This window comes from Pygoscelis adeliae, unplaced genomic scaffold (assembly GCF_000699105.1).
Source record: "Pygoscelis adeliae isolate BGI_AS28 unplaced genomic scaffold, ASM69910v1 Scaffold179, whole genome shotgun sequence".
Classification (NCBI taxonomy): domain Eukaryota; kingdom Metazoa; phylum Chordata; class Aves; order Sphenisciformes; family Spheniscidae; genus Pygoscelis; species Pygoscelis adeliae.
The window spans coordinates 1,472,425-1,489,563 of NW_008825612.1; positions in this window are offsets into that span (position 1 = coordinate 1,472,425).

The following is a 17,139-nucleotide window of genomic DNA, read 5'->3' on the forward strand; positions in this document are numbered from 1 at the left end:
GATGCAGAGTGACATCAAAATCCTTCAAAAGAAGGTAACTCAACGTTGCTAACATGAAATTACCAGGAGTTTGGCTCCCAAAGCACCTTTAGTTAGTGTTTTTTCAATCTGGAAATACATTTCTCACATCTGATCTCTGTTTGCTGGTCCCACAGTTTTGAGAGCAGCAGTGGGCTCATCTCATCTGAAGATCCATTTGAGGGGTTTGCATTAGGGTAAGGTGAAACCCCCAAGGGTGTCTGTTGATGAGATGAGAAATGGTTGCTCTCATTTATTCTGATGCCTGAGAGCAGAGGAAGGGAATGGCTTTTGGAGTGTCAAAATGCTGTAGAATTAAGGAAGATAACTGAAGATTTTAAACTTAATTTTCATACCTTGGAACAAGCATGTGACACACAGAGGAGAGATGGGTTTTAATCTAGCACAAAGACCTGCTTAGGCTGAGTGTTACAGAAACTAATAATTTTGTATTATTATTACTATTATTATGTAAAATTTCTTGACACCTGACAGCTGTAAAAGCATTAGACCCTGCAGACATACGAGCACACCAGAGCCATCACTTACATGTTTTTAGTGTAAACGCGTGGCTCACCAACCCTTGAGAATAACACGCCAACTTGCACATGAAGTTACGACATCGAACCGCTGCATGCACCGCCTTTACATCTGCACGATCTCTGGGAGAAAACATGCTCATGGTTTCTGACTGTCCAGTGCTAGCAGTGCTGACTACCGAGGAGTGACGCTAAACTTGGTGCTCAAAAAGCACCTTGGATTTCTTTGCTTTTTAAACATTAACTTAATCTGACTTTCGTATGCTCGTGCGTGTGAGAGAGACTCTGCACAACTACATTTCACAGCAATACAGACTTCTTTCTCAGAACCCAACCGAATTTTCAGTTCGTTGCTGAGCCCTCGTTGCTCTCCAGCTCCGCTGTACCCTCTCACTTGCTGCCAGAGCTCTGCTCTGGGTGCAGCGTCAGACGTGCAACGCTATTCGCAAAAGCCAGGAGAGGCAGTCACTCCTTTTGTAAGCTGAATTAAATGCAACAAAGGTAAACAGACCCATTTCGCTTGCCTTTTAATAGCAGGTCAGTGACGCAGTGTCTCTAATTAACACTCACAGTTGGCCATAGCTGAATTGCTGGGAAATATTCGGTGGCCTGCAGGTATTTTGCCATCTTCCCCTTTCATCAATCACAAACGCTTCTGCTCTTGACTGCTGTTACTTGAGCTGAAGAGCCAGCTGTTACAGTCTGGTCTTTGGACAGGGACATAGGATTTTTGTTATCTGGGTGAAGAGAACAAAAAAGTGGGCAGAACACAAAGAGCAGCTTTCACAGACAAGTCTAACCTTTGTGAAATAGGGAAAAAAAACAGGCACGGGTTAGAGGGCAATTTAAATTCCTTCCCAGTGTTACCTAGATCTGATCTAATAAGAGCTAAGAAAATGCTGGGTGTTATTTTCAAGTAGGAGTGAATGCATATGACATTTACTGGTTCGAACAGAGCCCTTAGTCTATAAGAGATAGTAGTAACATGCTTTCAATTCAAATCACAACATACAGACACCCCTATATAAAAATATATTTGTATACACATGCATATACACACGTGCATGCACATATTCCCATGTGTATGCAAATAAACTTATTAAAGAGCTGGACTGAAGGGAGAAGAAAAAAATTAGAGAAAGAGGGCAAGTTTTCACCCACTGGAGCAAAAGCCTTTCTTAGAACGACCACCAAGGAGACGGCAGTGAAAAGCGGTAATGTTTCCACTGCCTCTGTTCCTCCCCCAGCTAGTGCTGCTCCTTCTTGACTGGCCTCTGCAAAATGAATTAAGCCCGAGGAAATGCTTTGCAGCAGCAGTGGTACAGGACTCCTCCGGGGCCCTGCTCCTGCTTCCTTTGTGAGGAAGGGTCTCTTCTACCATGAGCAATTCTACATTGTGAAGGGCAAATGTTAAATCTGAGACGGCAAAGCCCGTTGCAGTGCTATGATTTGCAACCCCATGGGAGGGAAAGCACAGCTTATCACAGAGTTATGCACTGGCTGGAGAAATGAAAGTGTGGTCTTGTCCCTCGTTACCGACAAAGAGCACAAATGCTTTTGCTAAGTAATATTGCACAACTGAATATTATTTGACTCTATGAATGGCCCTACTCAGAAAGACAAGAACTCTTAAAGGAATAAAAATAGAAAATTCTGCAGGTTTTTTTTAGGGATCATCCTTTCAGATCCGCTATGACATACCTAGTAAACATGTGAGGCTTGGTAGGGCTGAGTGGTATATTAGACTCGCTTCCCAGGGCTCCTATCTTAATCTTATCACAGCTCTCAGGAAATGAAATGCACTTTATATTTTCTTCATTTGTGATGTACCTGACCTTGATCTAGATTTAGATTTTTCCAGTTGGATCAAATTGGGCAGTCATAATCCCTCCTTTCTGCTGTTGCTGAATCTGAAATATCCGAATTAATGAGGTCTCATTTCGCTATCACATGACCTAAACTGCCAAAATATTTACTTTCTCCCTGAGTGATGTACAAAAGAATGAAAATGTAAATCATCTACGTGCTCCTTGAAACGCTCCTTTACATATAAACCACTAACCTAGCTTCCTTTTAATTTCCAACCTGTACACTGCAATGCACATAGAATGCTCAAATTCTGTCAAAATTATCCACAAGTATAAAGATAATCCCAGGTGTGATGTGCTTTAGACCCACTTAAACTGCAAAAATCAGCTTAACCAAACTATCTGCTTATACTATATCTTTGGACTAAGTCCCTCAAATAGATAGCTCATAGGGTAAACCAAAAGATAGATTATGAACTTGAATGAAACCATAAAGATTAGGGATAGCTAAGACTTTAATGTTCTTCTAATATTCATTTGAAAGTGGAACCTCTCTCTAACAGGAAAGGAGAGCTGAAAACCTGATAAAAATACTTGCACTTCATGCTGCATCTAATGAACGATCCTGTAACGAATGGTAATAGTTACATAAGGCAAAAGCCATTAAAGCGCTGTTGCTCTGGCCCTGCAGTCAGCTGGCGTAACTCCATACCTTCGATGTAGCAAAAGCCAGCTTAGCAGCAGCAGCAGCAGATCTGGTCCACCGTGTTTGAAAAGAAGCAGATGAGCATCTCAGCAGTGTGATGCAAGAGGCTTTCCTTTGCATTGTCTACATGCTTCTAACATATGGGTGGCTGAAGCAACTTCCCACTTTGCAACTTGCAACCTGGCGAAAGGAGACAAATACCCATTTGTTGGCTGTGACAGTCAAGAGGCAGGCAGCAGACACGATAGGTACTCTGAGTGTATACGCACCTGAGTGTTTCTGCAAACTAGCTGTGCACCCTAACTTCTGATATGTCTGTATTTAAGAACACAAATACTGTTGCTTCCTTCCCGCTCTGTAGGAAATACTCTGTAGTTTGGGATATGATAATTAGGTGCAAGTAGATAATTCACTGGGATCAAATCAAGGAGGTGCCTTCTATTTAGCACAAAATATACAGAAGAGGATTCTTATCTCTTTTGATACTTCTCTTCAGTCCAGAGGGATCTTGAGAAACTTGACTGAGACAATAGAAACCTCATGGAGTTCAACAAAGAGAGGTGCAAAGTTCCGCACCTGGAATTAACCCCATTCCCTCGTGCAAAAAGGTTCAATATAAGTTAAGAGCGCACATGACCTACAGTGAGATGGTTGAGGGAGCTGGGCTTGTTTAATCCAGCAGAGAGGGGGCTAAGGCATGATCAGGTGGCTTGAAGGGTAGTTCAACTACTTGAAGGGTAATTACAAAGATTACAAAGGCAGACACAGTAGGGGCAGACAATGTAACAAGGGAAAACACCTGTAAATTGCCATTTTGGAGGTTCAGGAGAAACTTTTTCATCAGGAGAGTGCTGCAATGCTAGAGCAAGCTGCACATGGAGGTGCTATAATGTCTACCCTTGGAGGCTTTCAAGATGCAGCCAGACAAAATCACAGCTGACCAGTAAATTGGACTGTAGACCTCCAGAGGTTCTTTCTAACCAACACTGCTATGTTCGTGATTCCTCTAACAGATATTCCATGCTTACCCACCTTCCTCTGTTGATAATACCAGATTCTCCCAGATAAATGGAGCTTTTATGATATGTCACAGAGTTCTGACAAAGCACAGGTGTCTTTGAGCCTCTAAGAAAAACTTAGGTCAGAAATCTGTTTTCTTTGGGACAATCTGTGTTACAGCTTTGGGGTTTTTTTCATATCCTCAGAGTATTGGAAAACAAAGAAAATAAAGATTCCAAATATTAACACAATAAAAAAATAAAAATGAACTAATAGTAGGGTATCTTCTGCTTTCAGCTACAGGAACTTTGTCTCATTTGAAAGAGGAGTTCTAGCTACAGAGCCGAAAATCATTTGTTATGAATAGGGCTACCAGCAGACCTTTGCTTGCATGAATCCAAATGGAGGATGGGCCACAGGCTCAGCTGGTGCAAGTTCAGCACGTAACAGTCAGTGCAAATATTGTGATTTACACCAGCTGAGATATGGCTTTCTGATTCTATTTTAATAAATCAGCTGTAAGAATAAATTTCTCCTTCCTTGCCTGGTATGGTTCTGTTGAGATGTTTAACCACACTAATACAACGACTATGTCTTTAGTGCAAACCACAAATGAAACATCCTTTGTGCCACATAAAGCACATCTTCTAGCCCAGATTGATTTTAGAGGTGCTAATTATATTATATAGTGTTGCAGGAACTACAGTAATTCACTTCTAAAATCCATTTAATTTATTTTTAATTACTCATGTTTACCAATTCCTTTAGATTCGGAAAAGGCTCAAAATTGCAGTTAGGAAAGGAGGCTTGAAGTGGAATGATTAAGAACATCTGGCATATACATAATTATACCAGGCAATTTATTCCGACTTTACCATTTCACTATAGCCGTGGTGATGAGGTAGAGCTGGATTCTATCATTTTTCTGAACATTTAGAAGTACCTTACTGCACAGACAGTTTCACTGAAATAACTGGCAATAATCAAAGTGTATAACACCAAACCTTGGAAGAAAGGGTGGTGGATTCCCTTACTAAGTGGAGCTGCCAGCCCTAGATGTGTGGTCAGCCTTTCCCATGAACGGATTCAGGCCAGTCTGAGTTTATCTGAAAGACTACCTGAATGTAACTAACTATTGCAAACACCATGGGCAGCTTGTTATAGCTTAACAAAAATATGATCTATACTAAAATAATGTTGATTCTGCCAATATTTTATCTTTGGAAACAAACAGAAGTAAAGAAAAAAGCAGACAATGTCACGCTTATTTCAAGGATTTTTTAAGTTAAACATTTCACTCTTGCTTTTAAAAGTTGCATGTTATATGAACATAAAGGAGAAATAAACTAAAGCATTTTATGTCCAAAACACATTCTTCTTAGTTTTTCTTTGTGGACAGCTTAAAAGATTTAGGTTCCTTGAAATTTGTGCAAGACCAAATTTCCAAAGCTTACTGAAGCATAACTGCTTTTGAGCCAGCACATGTGGTGACACCACTCACGGTTGGTTTGCTTCTGCTGGCCAGAAGCAAACTCAAATGAGTTCAAATGAGATAAACGAAGGACCTTTAATATTTCTACATCTACAGCCTTTTGCCATCCCTTCAGCCCCCTGAGTATCCCACCTGGGCAGCACTCACAGGGGTGAGAGCAACAAGCAGGGCAGTGGGAGAGGGAAGAGGGCTCTGTCTGGACTTTGCTCCTGCATCTCAACAATAACTGTCGTTTCTGGTTTGCAACCCATACCGTGAAAATTCACGGTACAAATATAGTCAGGAGGACTTCGGTGACATCTATTCAGCTAAACCAAGAGAAGGTGATGAAGCTCACAGTCAAGATCATGGTGGGGAAGATGTCCCAGTTAATCGGTGATGACTTTCTTGCTTGTGAAGGACATTACAAAAGCCAGCATGCAGGCCGCTGGACCAGTTCACGTTTGAGAAGAGAGCACTGCTGTTGTGCTGACAGTGACTGGCTTCCCAAACTTATGGCTGGCAAGTGGTGGGTTCACCATCCCTTGGTGTATTTAAGAACACACAGAACCTCATTTAAAAGAATTTAAAGCAACTCCAAGAAGAGCTATGAGCTTCATACATAAATTGCTGCCTGAATCTGGTTTTCATTATGCAAGCGGTGAGACTGGCTGATCAGGGTGACTCTTTGTGGCCAAGGATCTGTTAATCTTCTTCCCTAACTACCATCTTTTTAGATCTCTTTATTCTTAGCAACCATTGACCAGGCACAATCCAGACCCATCTCCTGGGAAGTGCCACTAGCCATGGTGCTACCAACATTTTCTATTCCCATGGCACTGTGAGAACCTGGAAGAAGACTCCTGAGAGCATCCCACAGTGATGCAACAAGTGTCAGGAATAACCATCAGACCCGGATGACTGCAGAAAGCCTGACTCCTTCTATATGAATTCTTAAAATAGAAAAATGAGCAAAAAAGAAATTACTGAAATGTGGGCTCCTTTCTCCACAATATTTCACAATAAAAATATTGCCATCACATGAATTTAGAGTCTCAACAGCCCAATTTGAAAACCAGTAGCATTGCTTCTGAAAATTCTGCTTTATGGATTTCCGTAAGATATGTAATGGAAAAATCTAGCCCCATTGTACAGTCAGAACAGTTTCAGCTGGAAGGAGCCAGAGCTGAATAATGAAATATAAAAGGGATAACAGTAGGTTTGAAAGTTTTGGAGAGCTCAGTCTGTTATGCACCACCATAATTTAGGCCAACACAGCTCACCACTGTAGCCAGTTGATGGAGGGAAAGCTCACCCTCTCCACCTGGACTGGTCAGCTGAAGGAACACTTCATGTCTATGCATCAGCTAGGGCTCAAAGGAGGTGGGCTAGTGTATCCTCACAAAAACCATGAACAGTTACTCTTCTCACCATGAAACTAATTGCGAAAAGAGTGATGTACCAGGCCACCAGCTACCCAACTTTATTTTTAAGGATGACAGGATATACTACATATGCTCCTCATGTACTGCATGTAAGCAAAACTATAGGCAAGCAATATTCTCCAGTGTCCATTTCCTTGTGCCATTTCTTCAAGTTCTTAGCCCAGGACCTTCTTTCTTCTGCCATCTCCTGTCCTTATCATTCACTTGTTATTGGCTCCTAGCTGCCATGTGGAACTGATTTCCTTTTTTCATTCAGGGGATCTGTCAAGTCCACCACAGCATTGACCCTTATTTATCTTTTCTTGTGGTTTTGAGTGTCTCTTGCTCCATCTTCCTGTTTGTTCTTTTGTGCAGTTTCAAAGTACCTTACTCTGATCTATATTACTGTTGTGAATACAAATGACAATTTTATTGAAGATTCAGCTTTTCTTCCTTGTTCCCTGTCTGCCAAATATTGAACCAAGTTATTTTGGAGACTACTGTTCAAATCCAGGCAACAAAAATGCATATGCTTACTCCTGTTTTAATCAGACAGACTTTATAGGATGCAGTCCAAACTTGATTTGAGTTGGCCCAGCAGCTTCCTTTACATAATAACATTAGCATTTCCCTGCATAAAGCGAGTCTTAGAAAATTCATTGAAGGATGTCTTATTCTGAAAAAAAAACCCACCATTTTTATAGGACAGGTGCATGTTCCCACCTCAAATTCATATTTCTTTTCATATCTATCTTGCCTAGGTATACTTTTAAATTTCTACAAAGGAATTTACTTCATACTCTCTCAAAGACTGAACTGAAAGATTATTTTTTTATTTTTCTAGTGGTTATTGTTTTCATTTGAAATACTTTATTGGCATATTTACATATTTCTTGCCATATGCAAATTCTGCATCTATGGCCAGGTCATGATCTGATTCCTCCTTATAGAGCCAAAGTGACTCCTTGTATTTTAGTTATGCAACCCCTGATTTAAATCTGTTTAATTGAGATGATACGTTTTAAGTCTGGTCTGAACAGCTCTAGTGACTGTAAATTTTCCTGGTTAGCACAAGATTGTGCACTGATATAAATGGCACCTTAGATCTTCCTTCCTGAAAACCACCTTTTGGTCACCAGTTCTCAATCCATTGAGACAACCAGGATAATTTTCAGGATATGTCTGATGAAGATGCTCAAGCACAGACCTCTATTAACTGTCTTTACCATTTATTTTTTTTTAAAACAATATTTACTTGGATACTTCTGGCTATGGTTGTCGTCAGTCCACTTAGCAGAAGTTTTCCATGAGGACAGGTCTCACCAGACCCATCAGACCACCCTATTGTTTTGGAACTACAGTGTTGCTGTGGACAGCGCAAGATGAAGGACACGAGAAAAAAAAGGTAAGAGAAGGAAAAATTAACTGAACTAAGTGGCAAACATGGAAACTCACAAATTAGCAGGTCCAACAATTTTATTTCTATTAAGTGCTTGTTTTCGTAGTCCTCGTATAGCCCATTTCTTAGCCTGTGTAAGTACAAATGTGCTACTGCTGTACACTCTAGCTGCAGTCTAGACAGAATGAAAGCTTTATCCCTCAACAATGACAATTCCCATCCTTTAATCAAATTTAAATTTAACACTTATGATGGTATAAATCAGTGGTAGCACCAAACATCGTTGAGGATACATGTGGCTTTTGTTTTTTGAATTAAATTAATGGTATGCATTTATCAACACCAACTTCTGTTGTTTAGTGAAGGGGAACATCACTTACTGAAAGCAAGATGGTCTCTGAGCCATTTCAGTGTGTGCATGTGCATGCATGCAAGACCTGATAAATACAATACTTCCTTTAAAAGAACCTGTTTTCAGTTGCTTATAGCTTTGTCATACTATCACTAAAATTTTCCACTCTGAGAATTCATATAAGGCAGGAGTTGCTTAGGCTTTTTGTTTTGTTTACTGTGGGTTTTTTTCTCTTTTCTTTTTTGGTGAAAACCAGTTGAGAACAAAGTTTAGAACTTCCAAACAAGAAGAAAAGAGAACAGGAAGTATATTTTCCTTTGCTGTCTTAAAATAATATAGGCAAGCCTTTTTGTTTTGGTTTGGTTTGCTTAGTTTCATTAGAAACCACGAGCATACTAGAATTTAATGCAGGTGTGATCTTTGGGGTCACAGCTCTGCCTTTTCCTGCTGCTGTGAAAATCCACCAAATTATAAGGCTCAATTTAGTGCATTTTTCCGACTTTGTTGATACTTTCGAAGGTGGCAGCTTCAGTTTCAGAAGATTGGACAGCCTCGAGATATGTGATCCCTCTTACATGCAACTAGCGTGGAGCGCAGGCCATGGTCCCGTGGGGTATCACGTGCTGCAGCCTGCAGTGATGAAAGTGGAGCTGGACTTTCTCTTCAATTACTGCTGAATGGTTGTGTAGCACTTGACTGGGTAAACAGAAAGGCTGTATGAGGACAGCTAGGGTGACATGCAGCCCAGATGAAGGGGATGAAAAACACCCAAAACATGAAGCACTGATGGAGCAGGGACTGGGGGAAAGAAAGGGGGAGACAAGAGTTTGGGAGGAGGATCCAGCAAAGTGACAGAATGGAGGAGAAAGAATGAAGAGACAAGACAGGGTCTGAACTTGGGAGAAGGGGATAAGACAGGATTGAATGGTACAATAGGAAAAAGAGACCAAAAAAACCAGGTTGGAGGGGTAGAGCTGAAGAGCTTAGGCTAATAGATGGAAGAACAGAAGAATCTAGTTGGGATTTCCAGGGAAATGATGCTTTGGAAACTTCCATTACAGCTCTCTGAGCATCTTCAGACAGCCAAAAATCTGGTCATGTTACTACAGTGATAAAACCCAATTAGTGAGGAACAATATACTGGGGCTAAATAGCAACAGTAAAAAAGGCTTGAAACTACACTTTGTCCAGCCAGGAGAAATGAACGGTGTCCACTGAGGTACTGAAGAAGGCAGGAGGTTTAGACGGTGATCAGTCAATTAAAGACTGTATCATAAAATGTCTGCAAAAATGGACCTTGCACAAGCTCTTTAAACCTGGCAGTTAACTTCTGAGTGCATAACTTGATGATGTTCCTGGAAAGTCATAGTTTTCTCTGTAACAAGTGATCTTTTAAGGTAAGAGCAACTTAGTGGCAGTTGCTTTCCATTGACTGTAAGTGAGCCCAATACCAAGCTGTTCTAAATGTCTTACCCTTCTTTTACGTAAAAGTTTTCCTAAGGGCAGAAAGGCTTCTTCAGGTATGGAAAAGCAGTAGTGCCAACCAGACCACACTGAGGTAGGAAACAAAATAGAAAGAAAAAGAAAATCTGCTACTTTTTTCTCCCTAAGAAATGCAATACAGAGCTATTTGGGACCCTCAGAGTATTTTAAATCCATCTCACATTGCACTTGAACTTGTCCCCTTTAAGAAATAGCTGATAATACTGTTTTCTGTCTGCCTTTTTCCTTTCAGTTGATGGATATAGACAAGAAAGTCTTTATCAGTAAATAATAAAGCAATTATTTTTAACAATTTCAATTTCTCAGTTGAAATAAATAATGAAACAATTATTCTTTCCTTAAGATCTCTGCAGAAAATCAGCACACCCTGTCTATGCAACATGATGTGTGTGGCTCATAGGCTTTTACTTCTAGTCATAACAAAAAGACCTTGCTTCACTCTCTACCATTGCTACCATTTGCAAAGATGGTAAATGCTTTAACTCCAGTAACTGATAAGCTCATGTCAGCCTACCAAGTCAGATTAATTACTATTCACCTTACTGTTTTGGATGGCACAGCTTTTGTTTAATTCTTAAATTCTTCCTAGAATTAAAATACTTCCTACCTCCTTCCTTTGTACTGGACAGGTACTGTCTGCAAGTGCCCAACCTGCAAGTGGCCAGACTGATAAAAAAGTGCACCGTGCGATGGACCTGCTCAGTGCAGCTCATTATGCAGCACGGCACATTTCAAACATACCATCAGTCACGTTAAGGGTGCCCGTTTTGGTGGGTTGGGGTAAATGTAAGCATGCTATTAAATTCAGCTGACTTGATGTTGCTGAATTAAACAATAAAACCAAAGAAGCTCTTCAAGCTATTGATTTCTGCAATGCATTGTATGCATTTACGTAAATCTAATTAAAACACTGCGCATAACCAAATTACGAGCTATTCCCTTACAGCAAGTTTTATATTTATCTAAGCCAGGCTGCGCCAGCTGTGAGATATAACCCTGGATTTGCAAATAGCTATTGTGTAACAGCTGAAATGATCAGATAAATACACTGATGATTTTGTCTTTCTGCTAATGAATCCTGTACTTGTGGATCAGGACTATTTTTTGCTGTATCATGTTATTGAGTTTTACTTCATTGACATATTTCTGCTACCAGATTGCTCAGGAGATAAGTTAAAGGTACAATTTAAAAGGCAAGCAGTTGAAAGGCTGAGGAACAGCAGAAGACCCTCGCTTTGTATGCTGCTAGTAAGTGAGGAGGCAGGTATGAAGAGGTAGTATCACCACTCTGCTCTTTAGGGGAGGGAGTCTCTCTCCATTGGGAATACAGCAGCATTGGCAATACGGGGGACTGGCCTTCAAATGCAAAGGTCTGATGCTAGGTGCTCCGAATAACCTTATTCCAGCCTTGAGGTTGAATAGAGCATTGGTATTTAGATTTTGATGGGGATTGTACCAATGTTCGTCAGAATTCCCCTGACATGCCATAAATGCAGCTCCATCACCCGAGTAATAGCGACAGAAGATGCAGCAGGGACCAGCTCTTGTCATTTTCAACCAATACTACACATAAATCTTCCTGCACCAGAGCTACACCATGTTTGTGACAGTAATAGCCTATGTATAATCTTTTCTAAAGTTGGATGAAATATAAGATTCAGGGGGAGAAAACACTAGACTCAACTTTTCTTTTCAGGAGTAGAGCCATCCCTAAACCTCCTTGTCCTCTCCAGGAGCACTTTGAAGAAGTGCCCTCATTGAAGGCTCAAATCTATGCTCTCCACAGTTTATGAAGAAGAGATAACACAGAACAATCCTTCCAAAGGCTGGGAAAAGGGAGGAGGATAAACCCGGCTGAAACATGTAAGAGAAGGAGTAGTGGAGTAGGAAAGCCCAGTTAGGCTTATACAGAGGTAGAGAGAGAAGAAGGGGAAAGAAGACAGGGAGGCAAAGCACTGGTGAGGGTGATACAGAGCCAAAGGGACTGTGAGCAGAGCATGGGTAGGACAGCACAGAGCGACAGTGGGAAGAAAGGATGCAAGACTTCCTCCAGTGAGTCACTCACTATTTCATCCCTCTAAGGCAGGAATTGATGCTGTTGGGTGGAAAGCCCACCCAGTCCTCACCAATGACTCTCATTAAAATACTTTTCCTTTCCTTTCTCTGCTTTCTTGATGTCAGAGGCTCACAGGGACAGCTTAGCTGGCCAGTAGCTTAGTATTTATCCCTACTCGAGTAGCACTTTCCCAAGCAATGCTTCAGCTCCCAGCACAGTGACTGCAGAGGCAAAGCTGCTGGCTGCAGAGCAGCATGATGAGTAGCAGTCTCTCCTCATGCGACCTTTAAGTGTAGGCTTCATACAGTGCTACAAGCATTCCCTGGGGCAAGTGAGATTGACGTGGCACCTGAGCACATGTACTACCCAACTCTGGGATTTCAAACTACATGCCATTTCCTTGCAGTTGGAGACAAGTTTATGAGCTTGAGCAGGCAATAAAAGCTTCTCTCCATGCTAATGAAATGTCCAAGTCCTCATGGATTAGTAGTTTTCATATCAGATTAAATCTGCATTTTTGCTGATAAAGACACAAAAGTCCTAACAGGCTTTCAGATTTTGTTAGCAAAAATTCATCTCAATAGAGCACAGCGCCTATGGGATACAAACAGGACAGAAAAGGCACTAACACATTATGACGAACAGCTCAAAAACTCTGCTTTCCTCCAACTGGCCAGAACACAGTCAGGCAATGTGCAGAAGGCTCTTGCTGATGTAGAGAAACCCTGTGGGCACTTTCCTAGAAGCCCATACACAGTCAGCCCACCTCTGGTCTCCACAGCAGTCCTCAGAGCTGTTCTGCAGCCATGGAGCCCCTGGAGCCAGGAGAAATTCTCCCTCTCACTTCAAAGAGCTCAGGTCCTTGTGATACTAGAAGCTACTCCGCATGTCTTTTTGTGAAGCCTCTGAATGAACAGAGATCCCAAACTCAATGCCTCACCAGTAACTTTCCACCCTAAACAACTGCAAGCATGATCTTGGGATACAACACCAACCATGCAATTCCTCCAGAAAGCGGCTTAGGCTATGTCTGTGCTACTAAAGAAAACAGTCTCAGACACCAAGAGCAAGTGGAACCAGCCGGCTCACATCTATGCTGTTTAGAGCTTACCCTTTCTGTCCCAAATTTGTCTGGAAATGAGTTGGAGAGGTCCACAGCAGAGTTGGGGAGTGAGTTATCAGCTAATCAATGTGGACGATAGAGGTCCAGCGCTTAAGCTGGCTCCCCGTTTTTCATTTAGCAGCATAGATATTCCCTAGAAGCCTGGCAAAGGGTAGGGCATTGCTGTGTGGTTGGACTACTCTGAAAACACAGAGCAACCCTGTGATGCTGGAGAGCAAAGCCTATGCACGGGGTGGTGGCATAGCGTAGAGCCGCTATAAGCCTCCACTTGCAGGCGTGAATTCCTGGCTGTGGATCCTCTGCCTGCAGGGCTCCATAGGTGCCCACACGCTGAATCTCAGAGCCTGGATGCCCCTTCTCGGGCACCTCACCGTTCCTGTGCAGCAGTGCTTTGACATATGTCCCGTTGTGCTTTGCAAACATGTTAAAGCCCTTGCACATGCCAACCCTTTTGGTGACTCTTTTGTGGAAGTGGTTCAATGTACAGAACAAAACTGACTCAACCGAAGGGTACTTTGTTGACATGTTGTACACATGGCTGATTTTTTTTTTTTATTCTTTACCTTTTGGAAACTTTTCCATTTGCTATTTTGGACCTTAATAGATAAATGCCAGTTTCCATTTCAATCAGTGCTCCAGCTTGCTCCCCCACTTCCATTTCTGACTGAGTCTAAGTTAACTTTTAGAAAGGAAGGAAAAGAGATAGATGAATTATGGCACTTGAAGTCAGAGAAAAAATTCTGAAAGGAAAATGTAATTAAGAAATAAATTGAAAAACGGAAGCACCTGTGATACAGTGGCCAGAAATGATTATTTTAGGGGGGAAACTATCACAGCCAGCTTAATTCCATTTCATTCTGTTGCTCTCGGGATTTGGACTGTTTGCTCATGTATTTGGATAAAATGTAAACCTCTTCTACTTGCATTGTTAGATGTAATGAGTATTATTTTGCATTTAATTAAAATACTGACACATTCCCACTGATGGAATTGCTTTTCAGAAAGCACTAGGTCAGTTGATTTATAGGACATAGTTATTAACTGCTTGGCAAATACCTGGAATGGAAATAGTTTTACCTGTTGGGAAAACCACTACCGCTCCTGTAAAAACAAAGGTTTTAAAGAGATTGAAACGTCTGCAAGAAATTCAGGATGGGAAGGGAAAATACGCAGGGGTGTGACTGTAAAAATGGTAAAGTGGCATTTTGAGTGTTTGATCAATGACTGATACAAATATAATTTACATGGAAATGTGAGTACACTGGGACAGGAAGCACTGCTGGACCTTTGTAAAGTTTGGATTCAGTAGCTGGTTACCCAGGTTGAAGTGGCATGAGTTGCAAAAAAAGTACTGACATCTGAAAAACAACATTGAGGGACTGAGCCAAAGCTTCCCACAGTCTGAGTTTGCATGGTATAGAAGAGAGCCTTTTCTTAAGTGAGTTTGCTACTTTTACATTAACGTTTAAAATTGCTTCATTGCTATGGGAGAGGGTGAGCAGAGCAGGAGACAAATCCAAAACTGACCCAATGTCCAAAATTACAAGTCAGAAAAGTTCTGCTCAACAGCGACCCTGTGCTGTCAACCTCTTCCAGCTACCTCCTGACATTTCTTCTGCTGCCCAACACCAAAACTACTCTTCCCAATACTGGACTTCTCATTCCTACCAAAGACTGGCTAAGCACCTAGAAATCAGGTGGGGCAGTGACTCTCTCTGGAAATGCCTGCTCTGTTCAGAGCTACACCTAACAAACTTACAGGATAAGGCCCTTAGAGGGTGAGGCCTATCTTCTCTGGCCATTTTTTAAAAATAAAGCAACTCCATTTTTCAGGGCTTTTTTCATCTGGAACAAGACAGGAACGGGAGAGCTGCAGTAGCTACCTCTATGCTACAAAGGAGGGAACCGGTCCCTTCATCTTTTGATCGTCTCGATCATCACTATATGACGGCAGCATTCAGGAGGTACCTTGGTATGCTGGGAACAGGCTCTATCCTGGGATACTATATGAGCGTTAGAGCTTGTCTCTAGCCCCTTACACTTGCAGGTCCCTCTCACAGGGCCTGGAAGCGACGTCCCGTAGAAGATCTTCTCTAGTAACACAGAAATAATGGGTCTGGAGCCATCCCACCACCACGGAGCATTAAACCCTGTCACTATTTTTTCCAAAGTTGCAGGAAACTTCTGTCCTCTTTTTTTTTTTTAAATTATCAGACACACAGGGAATCTTTGGTAGAAAAGAATATTATGGAGTAAGAAATGCTGCCTGGATATGTCAATATTCCTACTTCCTAGACAAGCTAGCTCTTTTTTTTTTTTTTTAAACCTCTAAAGACAGAGGGATGTGTCATGTCTAATAGTTACACCTCAAATGATTTCAACATACCTTAATTGAAACGCTGAGGAAAAACAAATCATTTCTGAAGAGATCAGGAATACAACAGGTGCTATAAGCAATCTCGATTCACAACTTCTTAACAGTATTTTTAGTATGCTGTTCACTTCTGTGCTATTACATATTTATCAATACAACCTTAACAGCTGAAAAAAGATTGAAGCTGCATAATCCCACCAGAGCATTGCAAGGGAAGCCAGAGAAATGGATGAGATTATGTTAATCTAGTTACTAGGTTTATTAAATCTAAAATACTTGTTAAAAGTAGAGATGAAAATTTTAAGATTGCTGCAATTAATTGTCACCAGAACTCTGAGACTTTGAGACAGCAACAACCTGCATAAAAAATAACTGAGCTGAATTTATAGCATTTACGTTGTCTTCAGCCTCCCTGAAAAACATGCTCAAATCTAGTTAGCAATACAATTAGACCTGGTAGGAATCTAGAACTGGCCTAGACAGCAAGGTTTCAAGTACTGGTGTCTCTGCCCCCAGAGCTGGGCAGATTATTATGGATTTGGCAGTTTTTCACACAGCAACTCTAGGAACTACAGCAGTTGAAAGTTTTGTGAAAAACTGTTTTTACAGTAGAAAATTGCGTTCTAGCAGATTGGAACCATATTGTGAGGACAGAGACGTTCTGAGGAAAAAAAACAACAACAAACCAACACACAAAAGTGTTTTCAAAACAAGTATTTCAATATTGTTGCAACCAAACAGAATCACAGGCTCACAGAATGGATGAGGCTGGAAGAGATCCCTGGAGACTGTCTAGTCCCACGCCCATGCTCAAGCAGCGTCTCCTAGAGCAGGTTGCTCAGGGTTGCTCATCTACCAAACCTGTTGTTTCACCCATTCTCCTAGAACATGGCCCACCTGCATTTTGCAAAAGTTCTCAGGTGCTTGTGAAATGAGCATTTATGGTCAGGACCATGGATTTGTTAAGGTTAGAATAGGAAGTTTATTGAAACAAGCTCTGTTTCAGTATATTTAGGAATGTATTGGCTGATACCAACAAACAAATATTTGTTTCCCAAATATTTGGCTCAGTGGAATCGTGGGAAGACTGTAGTCTTTCACAGACTGCACAAAGTGTGCCCTGCAGTGTGCCCAGGTGGCCAAGAAGGCCAATGGCATCCTGGCCTGTATCAGAAATAGTGTGGCCAGCAGGACGAGGGAAGAGATCGTGCCCCGTACTCAGCACTGGTGAGGCCGCACTTTGAATACTGTGTTCAGTTTTGGGCCCCTCACTACAAGAAGGACATTGAGGGGTTGGAACGTGTCCAGAGAAGGGCAACGAGGCTGGTGAGGGGTCTGGAGAACAAGTCTTATGAGGAGCGGCTGAG